Raw genomic sequence first — 15489 nt, forward strand, 5'->3', positions numbered from 1 at the left:
TGGTTCGTATCCTGTCCTTTGCTCATATCATCACCCCAGACTGTAAGCTCACTGGAACACAAACTCTTTCTTTTCATATAGTTATACCTATATACAAGCCTGCACCAAGAACTTTTGGTTCATGCCTTTTTAGATGATGTTTTAACGTAAATATGTTCTAGCGTTTTTCAAATGGAAGCAATGATTAAGCTATCATGTTGTCTGGGGCGGGGGTTTCTCAGGCAACTTTTGAAGCTGTTGGCAAACTTCAGCCAGGTTTGACAGAGAAGGTGGTGGTCACCAAGACGGTTAAATCTGCAAGTTGCTTAAGAACAGTGGGCAGAGACCCTGAACATGCTGCAGCTGCAGGAATGGTTAGAGCTTGCAGTCACAGGAGTTATTTTCCTGTAGAGAGCAGAGGATCCATGTGGAAGAGAGATGCTGTGATTAGCCAGCTGCAAAAAAAAGTTTCAAGGGAAGTTCGCAGTTAATGTTAAGGCAGAAATGTGTGGCAAAACAGGTTTCACTGGTTTTAGCGCTCATTAAACCATATGCATGTGTCTGTGTGCGTTCCAAAATTGTGTAACAAATGCAATGCAAAAGCAGGAAAGACAAAATTTAAACCGTGTAATACTGAATTGTCTTTAGCCTTCCATAAGGAGTGGCCAACGTGGGCTGCATATTGCCTTGTGATCTGTGCTGCACAGCACTGTCAAGCAAGCTTGGGTGAGCGGGTGAAGCAGAAGAGGAGCAGGGCACGGTGGGCTGGAGTTTGGGGAACACCGAGCACAGATTTGTGCAAGCTTGGGGAAGACCCCCACACTACGCAGGAAAGTATCGTAGGGACTTGAGCCATGGACTGGTTTGGCCTAGGAGGAGTGTTTTCATAACAGTATGTCTTCTGTTTCTGAGGAATTTCGTGATAACTTGCAGTATGTTTTTTTCATCTTTGTCCTCTCACGTTTTCTAAGATGACTCTATACACATTTCAGTTATGGATTGCTCAAGCCGCTCTTTTGTTTTCATGTACTGAAAGGCTTGACAGGAATCTGGACCAATATCGCTAAACAATGCTAAAGTAAATCAGTTTTGGGGGATTTGTGTCTACACTTTTTCATTACTTTTTTTTTCCACATTGATAGTGTCATTCCAATTTATTAATGTTGATCACAACCACAAAAAGACTTTTTGCCTGTTTGCAAGCTATTTCAGCCAATGTATGAGTCAGCACCAGCAAGCAAACAGTACAGCAGCAACCTGCAGGAACTGCAATATTGTTCCTGCATATAGTCTGTAAAATTTAAATGAATTATTCTAGTGCAAAAATCATATTACACAGCATTAATATAACCAAGTCTTGGCTTAGAGGATGCAACAACAATTCACTAAGTGCCTTTTGCTTTCTTTAGTACCGGAGTGATGGCATCCATAGATACAATTTGACTGTAACATCACCCAACCACAGTGAGCAGCCCAAGACCAGTCGCTCATTCATTACACTCCTGGACAGCCTTCCAAAGTGAGCACTCTTTGCAACTACTGTTCAGTTGTTTGTAACTTGAAGGATATTTTTTTGAGATGTAATTCTTCAAGTAATTTCTCGTGTGAACTCGTTGAATTAGGAGGAATTTGTTCCTTGATAATACTGATATTTTATCCCCTCCCAGTGAGCTAGACCAGACTTGCTTACATTCTGGTTGGATATCTGTCTAGCTGTCATGAAGAAAGCAAAAGGAAATGATAAGAGAATGTAATAAAATTTCATTGAATGAGAGAAGAGTTTGAGATTACTTCCTTTATTATATTACTTCTTTTATTTTATTGTCTCTTCTTCCTATTCTCTGACACCAGAAGCTGTTTTTCTTCTTTGACTATTGGAGTGGCTGCTAATCAGAACACTTCAAAGCTATAGGAAAAAGAGGATAACAGCAGGTGCAAGAGGTAAATGGAATTAAAGGCAAAATAAAGTGCAGCAGATAGAGATAGTAAAGCAGGCTACATGTTGAACATATTAAAAGGGGTGCATCTGGAGCAATGATTCAGAGCGACACAAATTGTCTCTACATATAGGTTTGCCTCTTCTCCTGTTATTTTTCCCCCGTATTGTATGAAGCATGGTCTCCTCCACAAAGTTAAAGACAATAATGTTTCATTTGGGTAGGAAAATGTCCCACGGATGGGAAACAGTGCATAATCATACCTGCACAACAAAGAGATGACATATTTTTTAACACTTCCAAGGAAATATATCTGCTGGAGTCTGTTCCGGAGTTGAAGTAGTGATACTTTAGCACTGCAGAGAGCCTCTGGTCCTAACTATAGGTCAGAAACCTCAGAATCAGCGTTTGTAAGGACTGCAGATACAAAACATGGTTGTGCAGATACCTACCGTTCTGATCTGGTTCTCATTTAGAAAGATCTGAAGAAAATAATCCCAGGATCATGACTGCTACATCCCTTGCTGACCAGCAGTTCTTTACATCAAGCCTGTGAGAGAAAAAAAAGATGTATATATATTTGAGCCAAGACTTAAAAAATAAAATAAAGGAACATAAAACTAGCTCCTAAGTATTATTTAGGTTGAAGAATTGGTGGAAAGTGTCAGTAGATAGCAGTTCAGAAATTGCTGTACCTGTATAGCTGCTTGGCTATTTATTTAGCAATTTCACGTGAGTATTTTCGCTTGCAAATATGAAGATGTTGATCTGCTCTCTCTTATGCATTCAAATCTGTTCTGTGCACTTACTGCTGTGTCGTATAACTGTCTCTTCAAACTCGAGCACAACTCTGAGTGTAGTTTCTAAATGTAAGTGGATGTAGCTATCGATAGAGGAAATGGATTTCATTCATTTCCAGGTGATACGTCTTTGGTTGCCTGTCGCTCTAGTTAATAAATAGACTCTTTTCTCCTATCCAATTATACTGGGATTTCTGTAGAAAAGCAGACGTGAAGCATGGTGTGACAGATGGGCCGCATCCGTTCATTGGTGGGGCTGTCACACCGTGCAGCAGCCAAATTGTTACTTAATACGGTGATCATCTTGAATCGACTGAGATACCAGACTCACAAGTTACGACAATGTTTTATCTTTAAGCTACTGCAGGTTGAATGCTGAACGCATCCAAGCCGAGCACATTTCACCAGTTCTGTTGACCTGAGTAATGAATGTGTTTTGCACGGCTAGCAGAAACAGTAGATGCTGGAACACAGGACCTGGGTGTGAGTGTGACATCAAAACAACTCCCAAGTATTTGGAGATCTGAGCTCATGCTCTCCCAGTGTTTAGTTTAGAGTATTCTGTTTCCCCTAACACTGTTTGGAGTTGGTCTGGAGCAGGGAAAAGTGGGATGTCAGGAAGACCTATGTGCTCCAAGTGCTTGGCAGTGTGTGGAACACACAGGTAGTTCATGGATTGGTAGTTGTGATGGTGTGACTCACTTGGGTTATCTAATGAGATGGCACACTTGTATATATCTCTGTACTGCCTTGCATCGTACTATCTTAGAGAAAAAGAAAACAGGCGAAGTGGAATATAGGATGGTTGACTGTCAGGTCAGAGAAAACGTGTTTGCTGAAAACTATGGGAACCTGTAGCCATGTAGTTCGCATAGCAATATAAATGTCGGTAACGTTGTTATGACATGCTTGTGTGGCATTTACTTTGTGCAATGTATCTTACGCACGTGTTCTTTGGTTTTAATGATCTCAAGTGGGAGTAGTAATCTGTTGGGAAAACTTCAGCAAATATTGAGCAGATATACTTGTTCCTTTAGTTTTTCTGCTTTTTCTTCTCTTTTCCACCTTAATACTCCTTTAGTTCAAACTGTTATCAGCTGCGATTAAGAAATAAAATAATTCCTGGAAATCCCATAAAATGCAATTTGTGCCAGTTGAAAGCATTTTTTTAATGCACAAGTAATCTATAATTATTTTTTCTTCAGTTTATGCGGAAGAAGTACAATATAGACGTTTTGCATTTGGGTGATCAAAAGTTACTATCTTTACTACCTGCTTAGAAGTCTGCTGTAAGGGATAGCGTCAACAAGAGCTGTTTGCGAAGCCGTACCTTCACTTCCCAGTGCTTTGCACAGACATATTCTTGAGTTTGGCTCATGTAGGTTCATTTCCCTGACGTTCACTTTGAAGTCTGGATTAAAAGATATTTTAAATTCTAGGTCAAGGTTAGTCAAAACTACTGAATCTGACCTAGTTTCACCTCTCTAGGTCATGAGAAACTGTAAGCCTCCTGCTCTGGTTTTGATATAAATCTGGTTTTGATATAAATCTGTACATCATAGCCTTTGTGCATTTTAAGCTAGGCCCAGCAGAACCTCTTTGTCCAGGGTCCAGCACTGGTCTAAGTTCATGTCTCTTTCTCTCTCTCTTTTTTTTTTTTTTTTTTTTTTCCCCATGCAGTCAAAGTTGGCCAGTGGCCACAGCCTACTTAAATGTTAAAGCTCAACCTTATGTAATACCCAAAGTATTAAGCTCACACCTGTTTGAATACAAAAAAAAAAAAGAGGTTTGACCACTAATTTATGGAATTTGTGCCCACTCAGTAGTATATTCACTAGCTTGTATATTCAATTTCCATCTTCAATTTTTTAATATTTTTTAAATTACAGACCTGCTGGAGCAGCTGTGCTGCTTTTCTGTATTAATACAGACTCTGCAATAATGTGACTGAAAACTTGATATAGTACAATGTAAAGGGAGACATATAGGTAGTCTGAGAGATTGTGAGTGCCCAGCCCTCTTTGTCCTGGCTTTTGAAGATTTCTGAGACCTAGCCCTCAAAATGGAGACTTTCAAGATTGCTTGGGAAATCTTGGCCAAAATTACTGCATTCCTTTTCCCAACAAGCTCAGAGACCTGTTCATTTGTACAGTCTGCCTCTTGCTTGATCAAAGCAAGTTACAGTGTTTTAGGGGGAAAAACAATCATTCCTTCCATCCTCCTGTGATGTGCCACGGCAGCATGGCAAGGCCTCTCCTCCTTCCCCACCCTGTTCCTTGGTAGGAGACATGTGGCTACCCATGGGGTTTTCCCGGAATTCCCACCTCTGACTATGTGGTTTCTTAACCAGTCTGCAAAAATGTATTTTTATTGAATGTTATTCTAACCATAAAACTTTTAAGCTGTTCAAATACTTTCCTTTGTACCATAGACATCTGAGACTATTAGACATTAACAAGTAAATGTACTTTTTTTTTTCAACTGTTTCAATCTACTAAGTAGTTTTCTTTGGACTGATTCTCCTCTAATCTTGTACCAGAGGAAACATTACTGTGACCTGATACTGTACCTCTTTATTATTTGTATCCTCAGATTGTAGATGTATATGTATTTTATTTAAAATTTGAAAGGGACTTTATTTCATGGTAACCTGTTGAATCAAAAAAGTCACGTAAGATCTAGAAATTTTTAAAGCCACAAAGTACCATTATGATTCACTTTGATTCCTGTAGCAAGCCTATAACTCCCCATGGAACTAGAACATATCCTTTAGTACGACTCAACTGAAAGATTTCAAGAGATAAAATTTACCATTCCTCAAAGTTATTGTAATAATTAACGTAACGCGCTGTTTAACTCCCTTCGACTCAGTTCTTCTAAGCGTGTGACTGGAGTTGAGTTGAGCTATGGGATTTTTCATCATTATAATGGTCTCAGCTGAAATTGGCACCCTGTTGCATTGTGTCCTACAACTGCAAGTAGAAATTGTTCCAGTCCCAGGTTGTTTACAGTCTGTGTATCTGAGAATCACGAAAAGCACTGCCAGAAGCAAATAGCAGTGTTGTGGTTTTGCATATGGGGAAATGAGACACCTAGAATTTGATTGACTTGTTCTGGATCTTGTGGAAAGCCTTTGACTGATCTGGGAAGTTATACACATGAATCTATTTGTAGGCATCTGATAGGTTGAGCCTCTCTGAAATAGGCTCTGTACATGGCTAGGATTTCTGGAAAGCCATCTTTTTATTGGATTATAAGTTGATGAGTTTTCCACTGACCGCTCGCAGCCCAGGCAGCCACACTTTCATATGAAATCCATTCTATTTTAGTTTCAAGAGGCTAGCTCAATGCAGTCTATTTTCAGTCGTAGAAGAAAGTTGAGTAACACTTCTTAATTTGTGTTGAGTAATTTCCAAGACTGAATAAGAAACAATCTCAAAACAGTGGTCTGATGATGTTTACGATTTGCAAACAAGAGTGAGCAATGTTTCCTACTATTCCCTATTGTGCAAGAAAATTGTGTAAAAGAGAGGTAATTAATCAGAAAGCTCCCCTCCGCCCCAAAACTAAAATGAGGCATCCTGAAAGCAAGAAGCTTGCAAGCAACTTAGAAGCTGATAAAAATACTTCATTAGAAGCCCAAGTAAAATGTATGCCATAATTCGAAAGGAAGACTAAGTGCTCCAAAAAACCACTGCATTGCTCGATACAAAAGTTAAGATGACTCTCTCGGAGAACAGGTCGGCACTTAGAAAATGGAAAGCTTGCCTAAAAGGGGAAAATAGGAAAGCCTATAAAACATGACAGGTCAAAAGGAAATTAGCAAAGGCTAGAAAAAGTTTGAAGAGAGCCTTGCAAAGGATAAAACCTGCATGAGCTTAGCACGTCAACAGCTTCTGTTCTGAATGCAGTTCTAGTTTCTGTATCTGAGGAGGATATTCTGAAGCTGGAGAGAAAGTGAAAAAGTGTTTAAGGGATGAAGCAGCTGCCTTACCAGGGAATAATAAAAAATCTGGGGTGGTAAATTGCTGGAGCGTACTGCTAAAGGAGGTTGTAGTGCCAGATGGTATTAGCAGATTAGAAAAGAATTAGATAAATCAGTGAACAAAAAATTAATAAATTGATGCTAAAAAGGCTAGTTAATAACGTATCCTCTAACATCTCCAATCTAATAGTTCCAGATACAGGTAGTGTACAAGGGCGATGGACTGGAGAGATAGCAACCAGGCTCACCCTGGGGCGTTTTGTTGTGTCAAAGAGCAAACTTGGGGCTAGATCAACCCTGGATCTCACCCAGGAAGGCACCTCTTAGGTTTTTAACCCACTGCAAGGTAGCTAAAGAGGTTCACAGTTTGGCTGGACAAAATGGGTAAAGGTGAAGTCCTGGGCCTGCATTCGTTATTTATGTAGTTGTGTATAGACATGTTATCGCCATGAAAGGCTGCCAATATGTAGCATAACCAAGGATAAATGACATGGATTCTTCATCCATACGAGCTGTAGCTAACTGTTCCACATTTCTGTACATTTTATTGTAGTAGCTCCACTGAACTCTGGTCTCCGTTGTATATAGACGAGAAAACGTAATGTCTGTAGCAATACAAATAGAATATGTGTGCTTTTAATGCCTAAGAAACTTAAATCACATTATACAGATGAGATGCAGCAAGTGACCAAGTCAAAGTACCTATTTCAGTTACGCTGACTGCACAGAGCTCAAGATCCAGTCTTCCTTTGAAAATATGTTATACATACATACGGTTTCTTCAGTGGGTTTTCGTAGCCTCTTCCAAAATAGATTCTCCACTCTTTTTTCTTCAGAAAAAAAATGGAGCTGCAACTAGGGCTTGTGTTTTCTATTCACTGCCCTGTCCTTGAATCTGTCTTTGCAAAGAAACCAGTAGTCCCTGCAAGGAAATGATGCTCGTGAGGCATCTCTCTGCATCAGTCATTTTCAGCACACTGGGAGTGAAAGCACACATTTCAAAAGTAACCTTTGTGAACTGTGGGTTTCTAATATGCAACCTCATGTATCCCTGTGAACGTATTAGCTGGGGAAATTTGTTTTAATGACCTTGCTCATTCATATGAATCACAGAACAAGAACTAAAAATTAAGCTTAAGCAAAATTGTAAGTGAAAACTTTGGAAAGCAAAACTGCTTATGGGTGTTCATAGAATTGGCTCAAATCATTGAAATGGGAGGTCTTAAGCTGTGCACTGGAGTTGGGGTTTACCTCAGAAATCATGGAAGATCCTGAAGTTGACAGAACTTCAGCATATGCGTTATGCAATGTTGAGTAATGGCTGTACTTTTTTTAAAAACAGTAAAAATTTAAGCGTGAAGGCCAATTTCTTTTAAAGGAACATAAAATAGAGCTCTAAAATTATACCTCAGTATTCTTTCTGGCATCAGATTTTTCATTCCTAACTTACTATTCAATGAAAAACTTCATATGTTGTATTTGGCAAATTCAGTGTGTTTGTAGCTTATTACCTGATTTGCATATAAAAATATAAATAACTCCTGATCATTTGCTTATGACATTTTTGCCACCTCTCCAGTAGGAAGTGTTTAACTTTTAAACCAGCCGTTTGCTTATGTAACCTACTATAATGCATACAAATGATTGCTTTCTTTTCAAACATGGGTAGTATTTCCTAAAGATTGATTGCAGCAAGGTGTTTAGTTTCAAGCCTGTGAGCAGTTCACAGCTTGGTATCATATGATCTTTGCACAGATCTTGATGCATCACCCTCATAATTACTTTTCATCCCACAAGTGCTAATACTTGCTAGATACAGCCAATCTCCAAGCCACAGAAAGTAATTTGTGTTGGTGGAGGTATGAATTATATATTGGCTAAACAAAAATGTTACCCTTCGGCTAATATACAAACAGAACTCTCATTGGATCACGGGTCAAATATTTTTGGTTAATGCGAAAAAGTTTTCTGTTCTCACTCGTATCAGACTGCAGTTCCTGGGGCTGTCAGCATCAGCGCTGAGCGGAAGGATGGCAGATAGCCCTTCACGCGGTCGAACTTGTGTGCTGCTTCTTGAAAACAAGATAATTTACACAGACATAGGTCTTAATAAGCTAAAAATGTGTAAATTCTCTGGGGCTGGAGAGTCACCAACCAGTAATCCTCTATGCACAAGCTCCCCCTTATGGAAATGAAAAATACTAAACAATACTTTTTTTTTCTCGGTAGTCCAAAAGGACTAGTATCTTGTTAGTATAAAGAAATTTCTCAAGCCTACAGGACTGTTTTTAGACTTTATGTTTTGAATTTGTGTGATTTAACTAAGTGGCGTAAGCTTGCCATGACATATGTGCGTGGTGATGGCCTGCGTCTATATTTATATTTTATGTGATTGGACTTGCCTTTGAGGCTGGAATTTGTGATGTCCTGCCAAGGAGGGGAGGGAGAGCGGCTCTCAGGATGGTAAGAGAGACAGAGATGCCGCAGGAAAGTTTGTAGCTGTAGCTTTCTCTGTGTTGCAAGGAAAAAACGCTAACCATGTGAAATGAATAGTGCATAGGGACACCCTATGACGAGTATTTTGAGCTGGATGCTGATGATCACCCGGTGCTCCTAAAGAAGCACAGTACTGCTCGCTGTGCCTGAGGATGCCAGAATTTCACCCTCAGCTAATAGCAGCGAAAAGTTTCAAGTTGTTCAGATGAGACCTGCTGTCTCATCTGTGGGCTCAAAGGTTAAAGAGATACGATTGTTAACCTGGTACTCTTGTAGTCACTTTAATGCATAAAGAGAGGTTGCCAAACTAAAGAGTGAGACCTGCAGGAGAATGATTGTAGCCCTGCTCCCCACTTGTATGGGTGAACCCCAGCTGGCTGCAGGGCCCTTTACGCTGCGTCCATCTCACTGTTCTTGGGATTTCTGTGCCATCCATGATGGCAGAGCACCACACTTTTGGGTGACACATATCAATTTAATGCTACAAATGTTAAGTGCTTCAGTCTGATACCATGATGGCTTGTGTGAATCATTCTGGTGCAAGAACCTGAGCAGAAGAGACCAGAATGGTTCTTATTCTGGCAAAACCAATTTCCATTTGGCTTCAGTGATATAAATGGATCCTGCTCACGTAACGACTGAATGGTCTGCTTGGCCTACTAGCATCAATGGAAATCACACATGCTCAGCAGTCAAATCCTCTCGGGATTTGACACTGGACCCAAACATCTGGCTCCAGTCAGTCATCTTTTTTTTTTTTTTATCAGGGATTGTCGGAGTAGGTACACTCTTCGAATTCATTTAAAATAGCATTAACAGTATCCTATTACTAGTATTAAATAGCATTATTAGTATTAATAGTATTAAAGATATTCAAAGTGTATTAAAGATAATGAAAAGGAAAACTGTACTGGAGAAGTCTTGAGAAGAGAAGATGTGCTTGTGGTAATTTGGGACAGCTATTACAGCTATGTCCTGGTAATCTAGACAGCTGGCATGCTATGCAATAACATGAACAACAGTAATTTTGACTGGCTGGAAGAGTTTGACCAGTTCTTTTTAAGGATCTAAGTGCATCAACGCAGGAAGAAATTCAAGGAAATCGTAAGCCCTGCCAACACATGAGCGACATTGTTGAGACTGTGACATTGAAGAGTGGCTGATATTCCTGAACTTTTTCTTCTAGGTGACTTGAATATGTAGTATATAAAATAGTTCAACCTAAAAATTAGTTTTAAAAGTTATTTTTCATCTTTCCTATGGTTACAGATGCATGTGCAGTGAGAAAAAAATGAGTGGTTTTTATTAAAACAAAGAAGCAGCCATATTCATGCTGGCTGCGCGCTTCGTATTCACACTTTCTCACCCATTGCCTGAGCTGTGTTTCACTTGCCAAGCATCAAAAGAGATACTAATACCAACCATAAAAAATATCCACCAAAATATATGCTCCTCATTCCTTTATAGTCATGGTGATTTTCTTCTTCGTAATGAGCACCAGCTACTCATTCAGGTCTGATCCCACTGCTATGTCTTCCAGTACAGACATGTCCTTCCTGGAAAAAGAGACTATTCACTGTGTGAATGTCTTCCCATTGCTAAGCAATCGACCTGTACACTCTACGGACAGTGCCCTGGACTGGGAGAGAAGACAGTGTCATTGTGGTGGCAGGCTGGTTTTATCAAACCACAGCAGGATTCAGTCAGCAGCAATTGTTGAAGCTCAACCTGGATCTGTTCACGGGTGAGAACTCCAATAGTCCCTGATGTTCACCTGAACCTAGTCAAAACTATTTAAGGCATTTTGGCTTGGGGTATTAAGCACTGAGGTTAGTAAAATAAAATTTTGATCCTCTTGATGAGGATGACAGCAGGAGCTGCCTTAGCTATATGAAAGTTCTGCGTGGATTTATGTAATATCTGGTTTTTCAGAAGTCCAGTAAAAGAACAGCTAAGCCTTTCAGCACTAGCACATCTGTAGTTAAAGCTGAGAAGAGAGTTAGAAGAAGACAAAGCATTTGTAAATGGCTTCTGAAACTAAGGCCCAGTCTAATCTGTGTGATTGTTAAATATACTTTTTAATTAAAAAAATAAATATTTTAGGACACATTTATGATCCTGCTGAAGATTTGGCACTTGTTTTCTGTGTTGAGAAGAGGGAAAACCCTGACATTCAGAACACTATGCAGTTTGAGAGTATGCTTTTCCCATTAAAGGGACATTAATATAAATACACATATAAAACATTTTTTTTCAGTTTTGAGGATGGGTATTTTTGCTGTCAGTGTGATATACTTTTTACTTTTTGTTTTCTGAGGGTTTAAAAGTGTATTTGTTTTGGGCCGCCTTAAATGAAACTTTTTAAGTTTTTTTTCTGTCAGCAGTATAAAAAAATCTGACTCGTACAATTATACCAGGTAACAAACTGAAGTGCCGTCCCTCTTGGAGGAGGGGAAGATAATGTAATGTAGCTAGAGCTAAAGTAAGTCTAATACAAGAATGTCTGGGATTCAGTTCAAGTTTTGGCAGATAATTACTCTTCTCTAATTTTACAGTAGTTTAATTCTTTTTTTCTCTTCTCCCTTTGACCTATCAGTTATTTCAGTGGTTTTAGGCTTCCCAAAGATCAGCTGAGAACATGTGCTGTGGAAGGAAGGTGCACAAGGAGCTTGCACGGTCGCTAATAAAGCCTTATCAGGAGCTGGAGGGCTGCAAGCAGATGATAGCTTTCAAGATTGGGTCTGAAGGGTCATTTAATACCCCAAGTATCATCCTAGGCCAGCCTACATGGCTTAAGAAACCATTCTGCTAATGGGAAAAAAAATTGCAATAACCAAGAAGCTTATAGAAAGTTAAAGCCATAAATGACTCAAATAGGATGACTTTTGGTGTTACGTTCCAGTGCATGATGCAAAGAGGAGGGTCTTAGCATAAGCGTTCACTTTTCTAAGGAGAGGCTGAAATGCATCTCTGTGCTGTAACTACGTACCAAGCCCTGTTATACCGATACAAGGAAGGGTTTATAAGTGCTGGGACCTCCGCACAAGGGAGGGTCGTGTGCGGCTGGGGGCCTTGGATGGCACCGAGGGGAGAAGGTTCTGCCTGGTGGTGCCCACTGGGGCCCGGGGTTCAGCTCCAGCAGCATTCAAGGGAGATTCATTATGCCTGACATCCTTCCCTCAGCTCTAATCATTTTTCCATTTCAACAACGGCTGTTTACAGCAGCTGCTGCCTTATGTTTGGTTTGATTCGGTTCCAGATTTTGTAAGTGATTAAAATGCTACTAATAAAGATATTTTAACTAGAATTTACATGTTGACTTGCCTTTTCCAGCTACAAAATACCTTCCTACCACTTCTTTTTCTAGTCTGCGGCAGTGTGACCAGCTTGCTTTGCATTTCTGGGGCTGTCTAGTAGTCCATCATCCCCAAGAGTAAAGCTTCAGCCAGCCTTCAGCTGTCCTCCCACCAGAGCACTGGGAGGTGTAGGGAACATTTTGATTCTGGATGAAATCCCGGTGTCCTTGCATGTGCATGATAGAGAGATTATCTTACACATATTCCCTTACATGTTCCTTTGGTTTACCACGTACTTGAATGATTTCTATTGGAATATTCTAATTGCATTCATGTGGCCTATAGCAATGGCAGTTACAGACATTTCCACAGAAATGCTGCACCGTCACTGATGGCTTTAATGCAGCTACACTTGTGCGGTGTGCTATAGAAGAAATAGCTTGACACTAGAATTAAGTTTTTCTTTTTTCTTTTAGTCATTTGGCTTAGACACTGGCATATTTGCAGGACTAACCATGGAGGTGTGAATAATTCCCATCCTGTGTTCCCTGCAACCCCTAAAACTGAACCGCGTTTTTGCAGAGAAGATGCAGGGTGAAATGGAGCCTAAGCAGAGGGAAGGTGCTGAGGTACCAGGAATATCCAACTCGGCGTGCGCGGACAGGGCCGTGCGAGAGCTGCCAGGGCCTCGTGCCGGCTTTTCGGCAGAAGGACTGGAGCAGCAGAGGGTGCTCTCACCGCACCGGCCGCGGCGGCCGGGGAGCTTTGCAAAGGGTACTGTGCGAAGCAGACGCGGAGAGGGAGCTCCCCCGCAGCAAGCCGAGCGAGCCTTCGCCTCACCCCTCCCTCCGCCAGTGTAAACTCGGCCTTCTGTACCGAAAAAATTACCTTGGGCCTGTGCCAGCATGCCCCGATGTTAGCGGGGATTGGCATCTGGCCGCGACACTAGAGCGAACCAGTTACCTTGGAGGAGGCTGTGTAGGAGCGCAGGAAGCGCACGGTGCAACTCAATCATTTTTAATTACCGATACCGAGTAAAGCCAAGCTCATGGTGTTTTGTTCGGCTCTTCGTTATTTTAACTGCGGGGTCATTCCACTGGCTGGGCTTGAATGACCCCAAATGCATAGCCACTGCTGTAGAAGTAAGAAACGTGCTTATGTTTGCGAAAGACAAGGTAAAATTAAAGAAAATTTAAGAAGAGATGAAATTCTTTACAGATAAAGATCTAAAATGCTCCTTAATGAATGTGGTGTTGATTTAACATTTATTGAAAATGTCCACTGGAGGCTACAGGATTTGATGAGCAAACAAAGCAAGCAAGGGATTAAAATTGCGTTTCTCTCCCAGCTTATCTGCTCTTTTTGCATCATTTCACATCTCCTTCCATTCTTTCTTTTCCTCTATCCCAGCTCTTTAGATTGTAAGCCCTTTAATTCAGCTCTGCATATACACACAGTCTGGTTTAATGGGGACCTGACTTGAATTATGTCTTGAACTGCTTATACAGTGCTAATTACATTAATAATAATTGACTTCACTGGGCTTTGGATCAACCTCTGAACGCATACATTTACATCTCATTACTTATCCTGCTGGAATTCTGTAATATGCGTGTTCGCTCTCGGCGGCTCGCGAGGAGTCGGGGCAGGGGCCCGGCCAGGGACCTCAGGAATATCCGTCTGTCAAGCGGCCGCGGTCCCTCACGGCAGTGAGTGATGCCATTCCGATGCATACTAACAAGTAGCGCCGTAACACGGGAATTAAGAGAGCCTAGTTTGCAGTGGGTTTGTGCCTCGGCATTGATTGATTTTGCTGTCTGGAAGATGCAGTTCCAGCTGAAGCTTTTGTTGCAGATAGGACATGTATGCGGGAGGCTGTGCAGGTTCACAAGGAGGTTGTTTTTCCCTTTCTCAAGTAGAGGCTTCATCACTTGAATTCTTTGAATCAAAGCTAAAAATACATACTCGCTCAAACATATTTTAGACTTCCTGTAGATTTATTTGATAAGCTACTGTGGGTCTGTGTTGATCAAGAGTTGAGTTAATCTGAATGTTCTCCCCTTTGAAAACAAGGAATCTACGGATCCACGTAAGGCATTAATGATTCAATGAGTATTTTGTCCACAGAAAACTGTTGTTGGTCAAGCACGTAGGCCTGCATTTCATCTACCTCCATGAAGTACCTAAGCATCTGTATAGTCTTGCAGTATTGCGTTAGTCCCCTCTATTATCGGTGCCAAAAAAGTAGGCATCTCAAAAGAGTCTTTTGGTCTTGAAGGACACAGATTCTTTGGAATCAAGGTACTGTTGAGTACATATACAAAAGAGAGTCTTGCAGTAATTAATATCACCTAATAGTGTCATAGAAAGGCTGGTGGTCTTCTATGTTTGTTTTATAGTGTGTATATAAACCCTGCTCTTTGATATCCATGTTGGTCCGAAGGGAAAACATTCTGGAAAAGAACCTTTGATTGCAACATTATTAATGAAAATATGTAAGTCTCTAGTTCCCAGGACAGAGTGAAAGCAGCAAAGTCAGGGGATATTCGGGGCAAGAAATAAAGAGATGTTAGAGACAGAAGAAAGGAATATGAGATAGAAATATTTGAATTTTTGCAATTTTTCTTTCCTTCAATTACACCTAGAAACTACATCAAAATCAAAGCGATGACCTGGGAGTAAATAGAAGAGATATTTAGCACATAGCTGGAAGGAATAATGAGAGTTCCTGGGAAACCCCTGGGGAGGGCTAAGCGGCAGAGATACGAGTGTGAAGAACAGGCACACAAACATACAGAAAACAGCAGTCAGGAGCAGGTAGCTGGTAGCAAGATGGAAAGCAAACAAGAGCTTAAAATACACCAAACGAGTCATGATTAGAAGAGCTTTATTTCCTTTTAGCATTAAAGATCTGAATTCTTAGAGTTCTGTTTCTCATTCAAATGAAGACACAATAACATGTAGTGTCTATGCTGGAAACACTGATCAAAACCTCC

The sequence above is a fragment of the Rhea pennata genome, chromosome 14, assembly GCF_028389875.1.
Source record: "Rhea pennata isolate bPtePen1 chromosome 14, bPtePen1.pri, whole genome shotgun sequence".
Classification (NCBI taxonomy): Eukaryota; Metazoa; Chordata; class Aves; order Rheiformes; family Rheidae; genus Rhea; species Rhea pennata.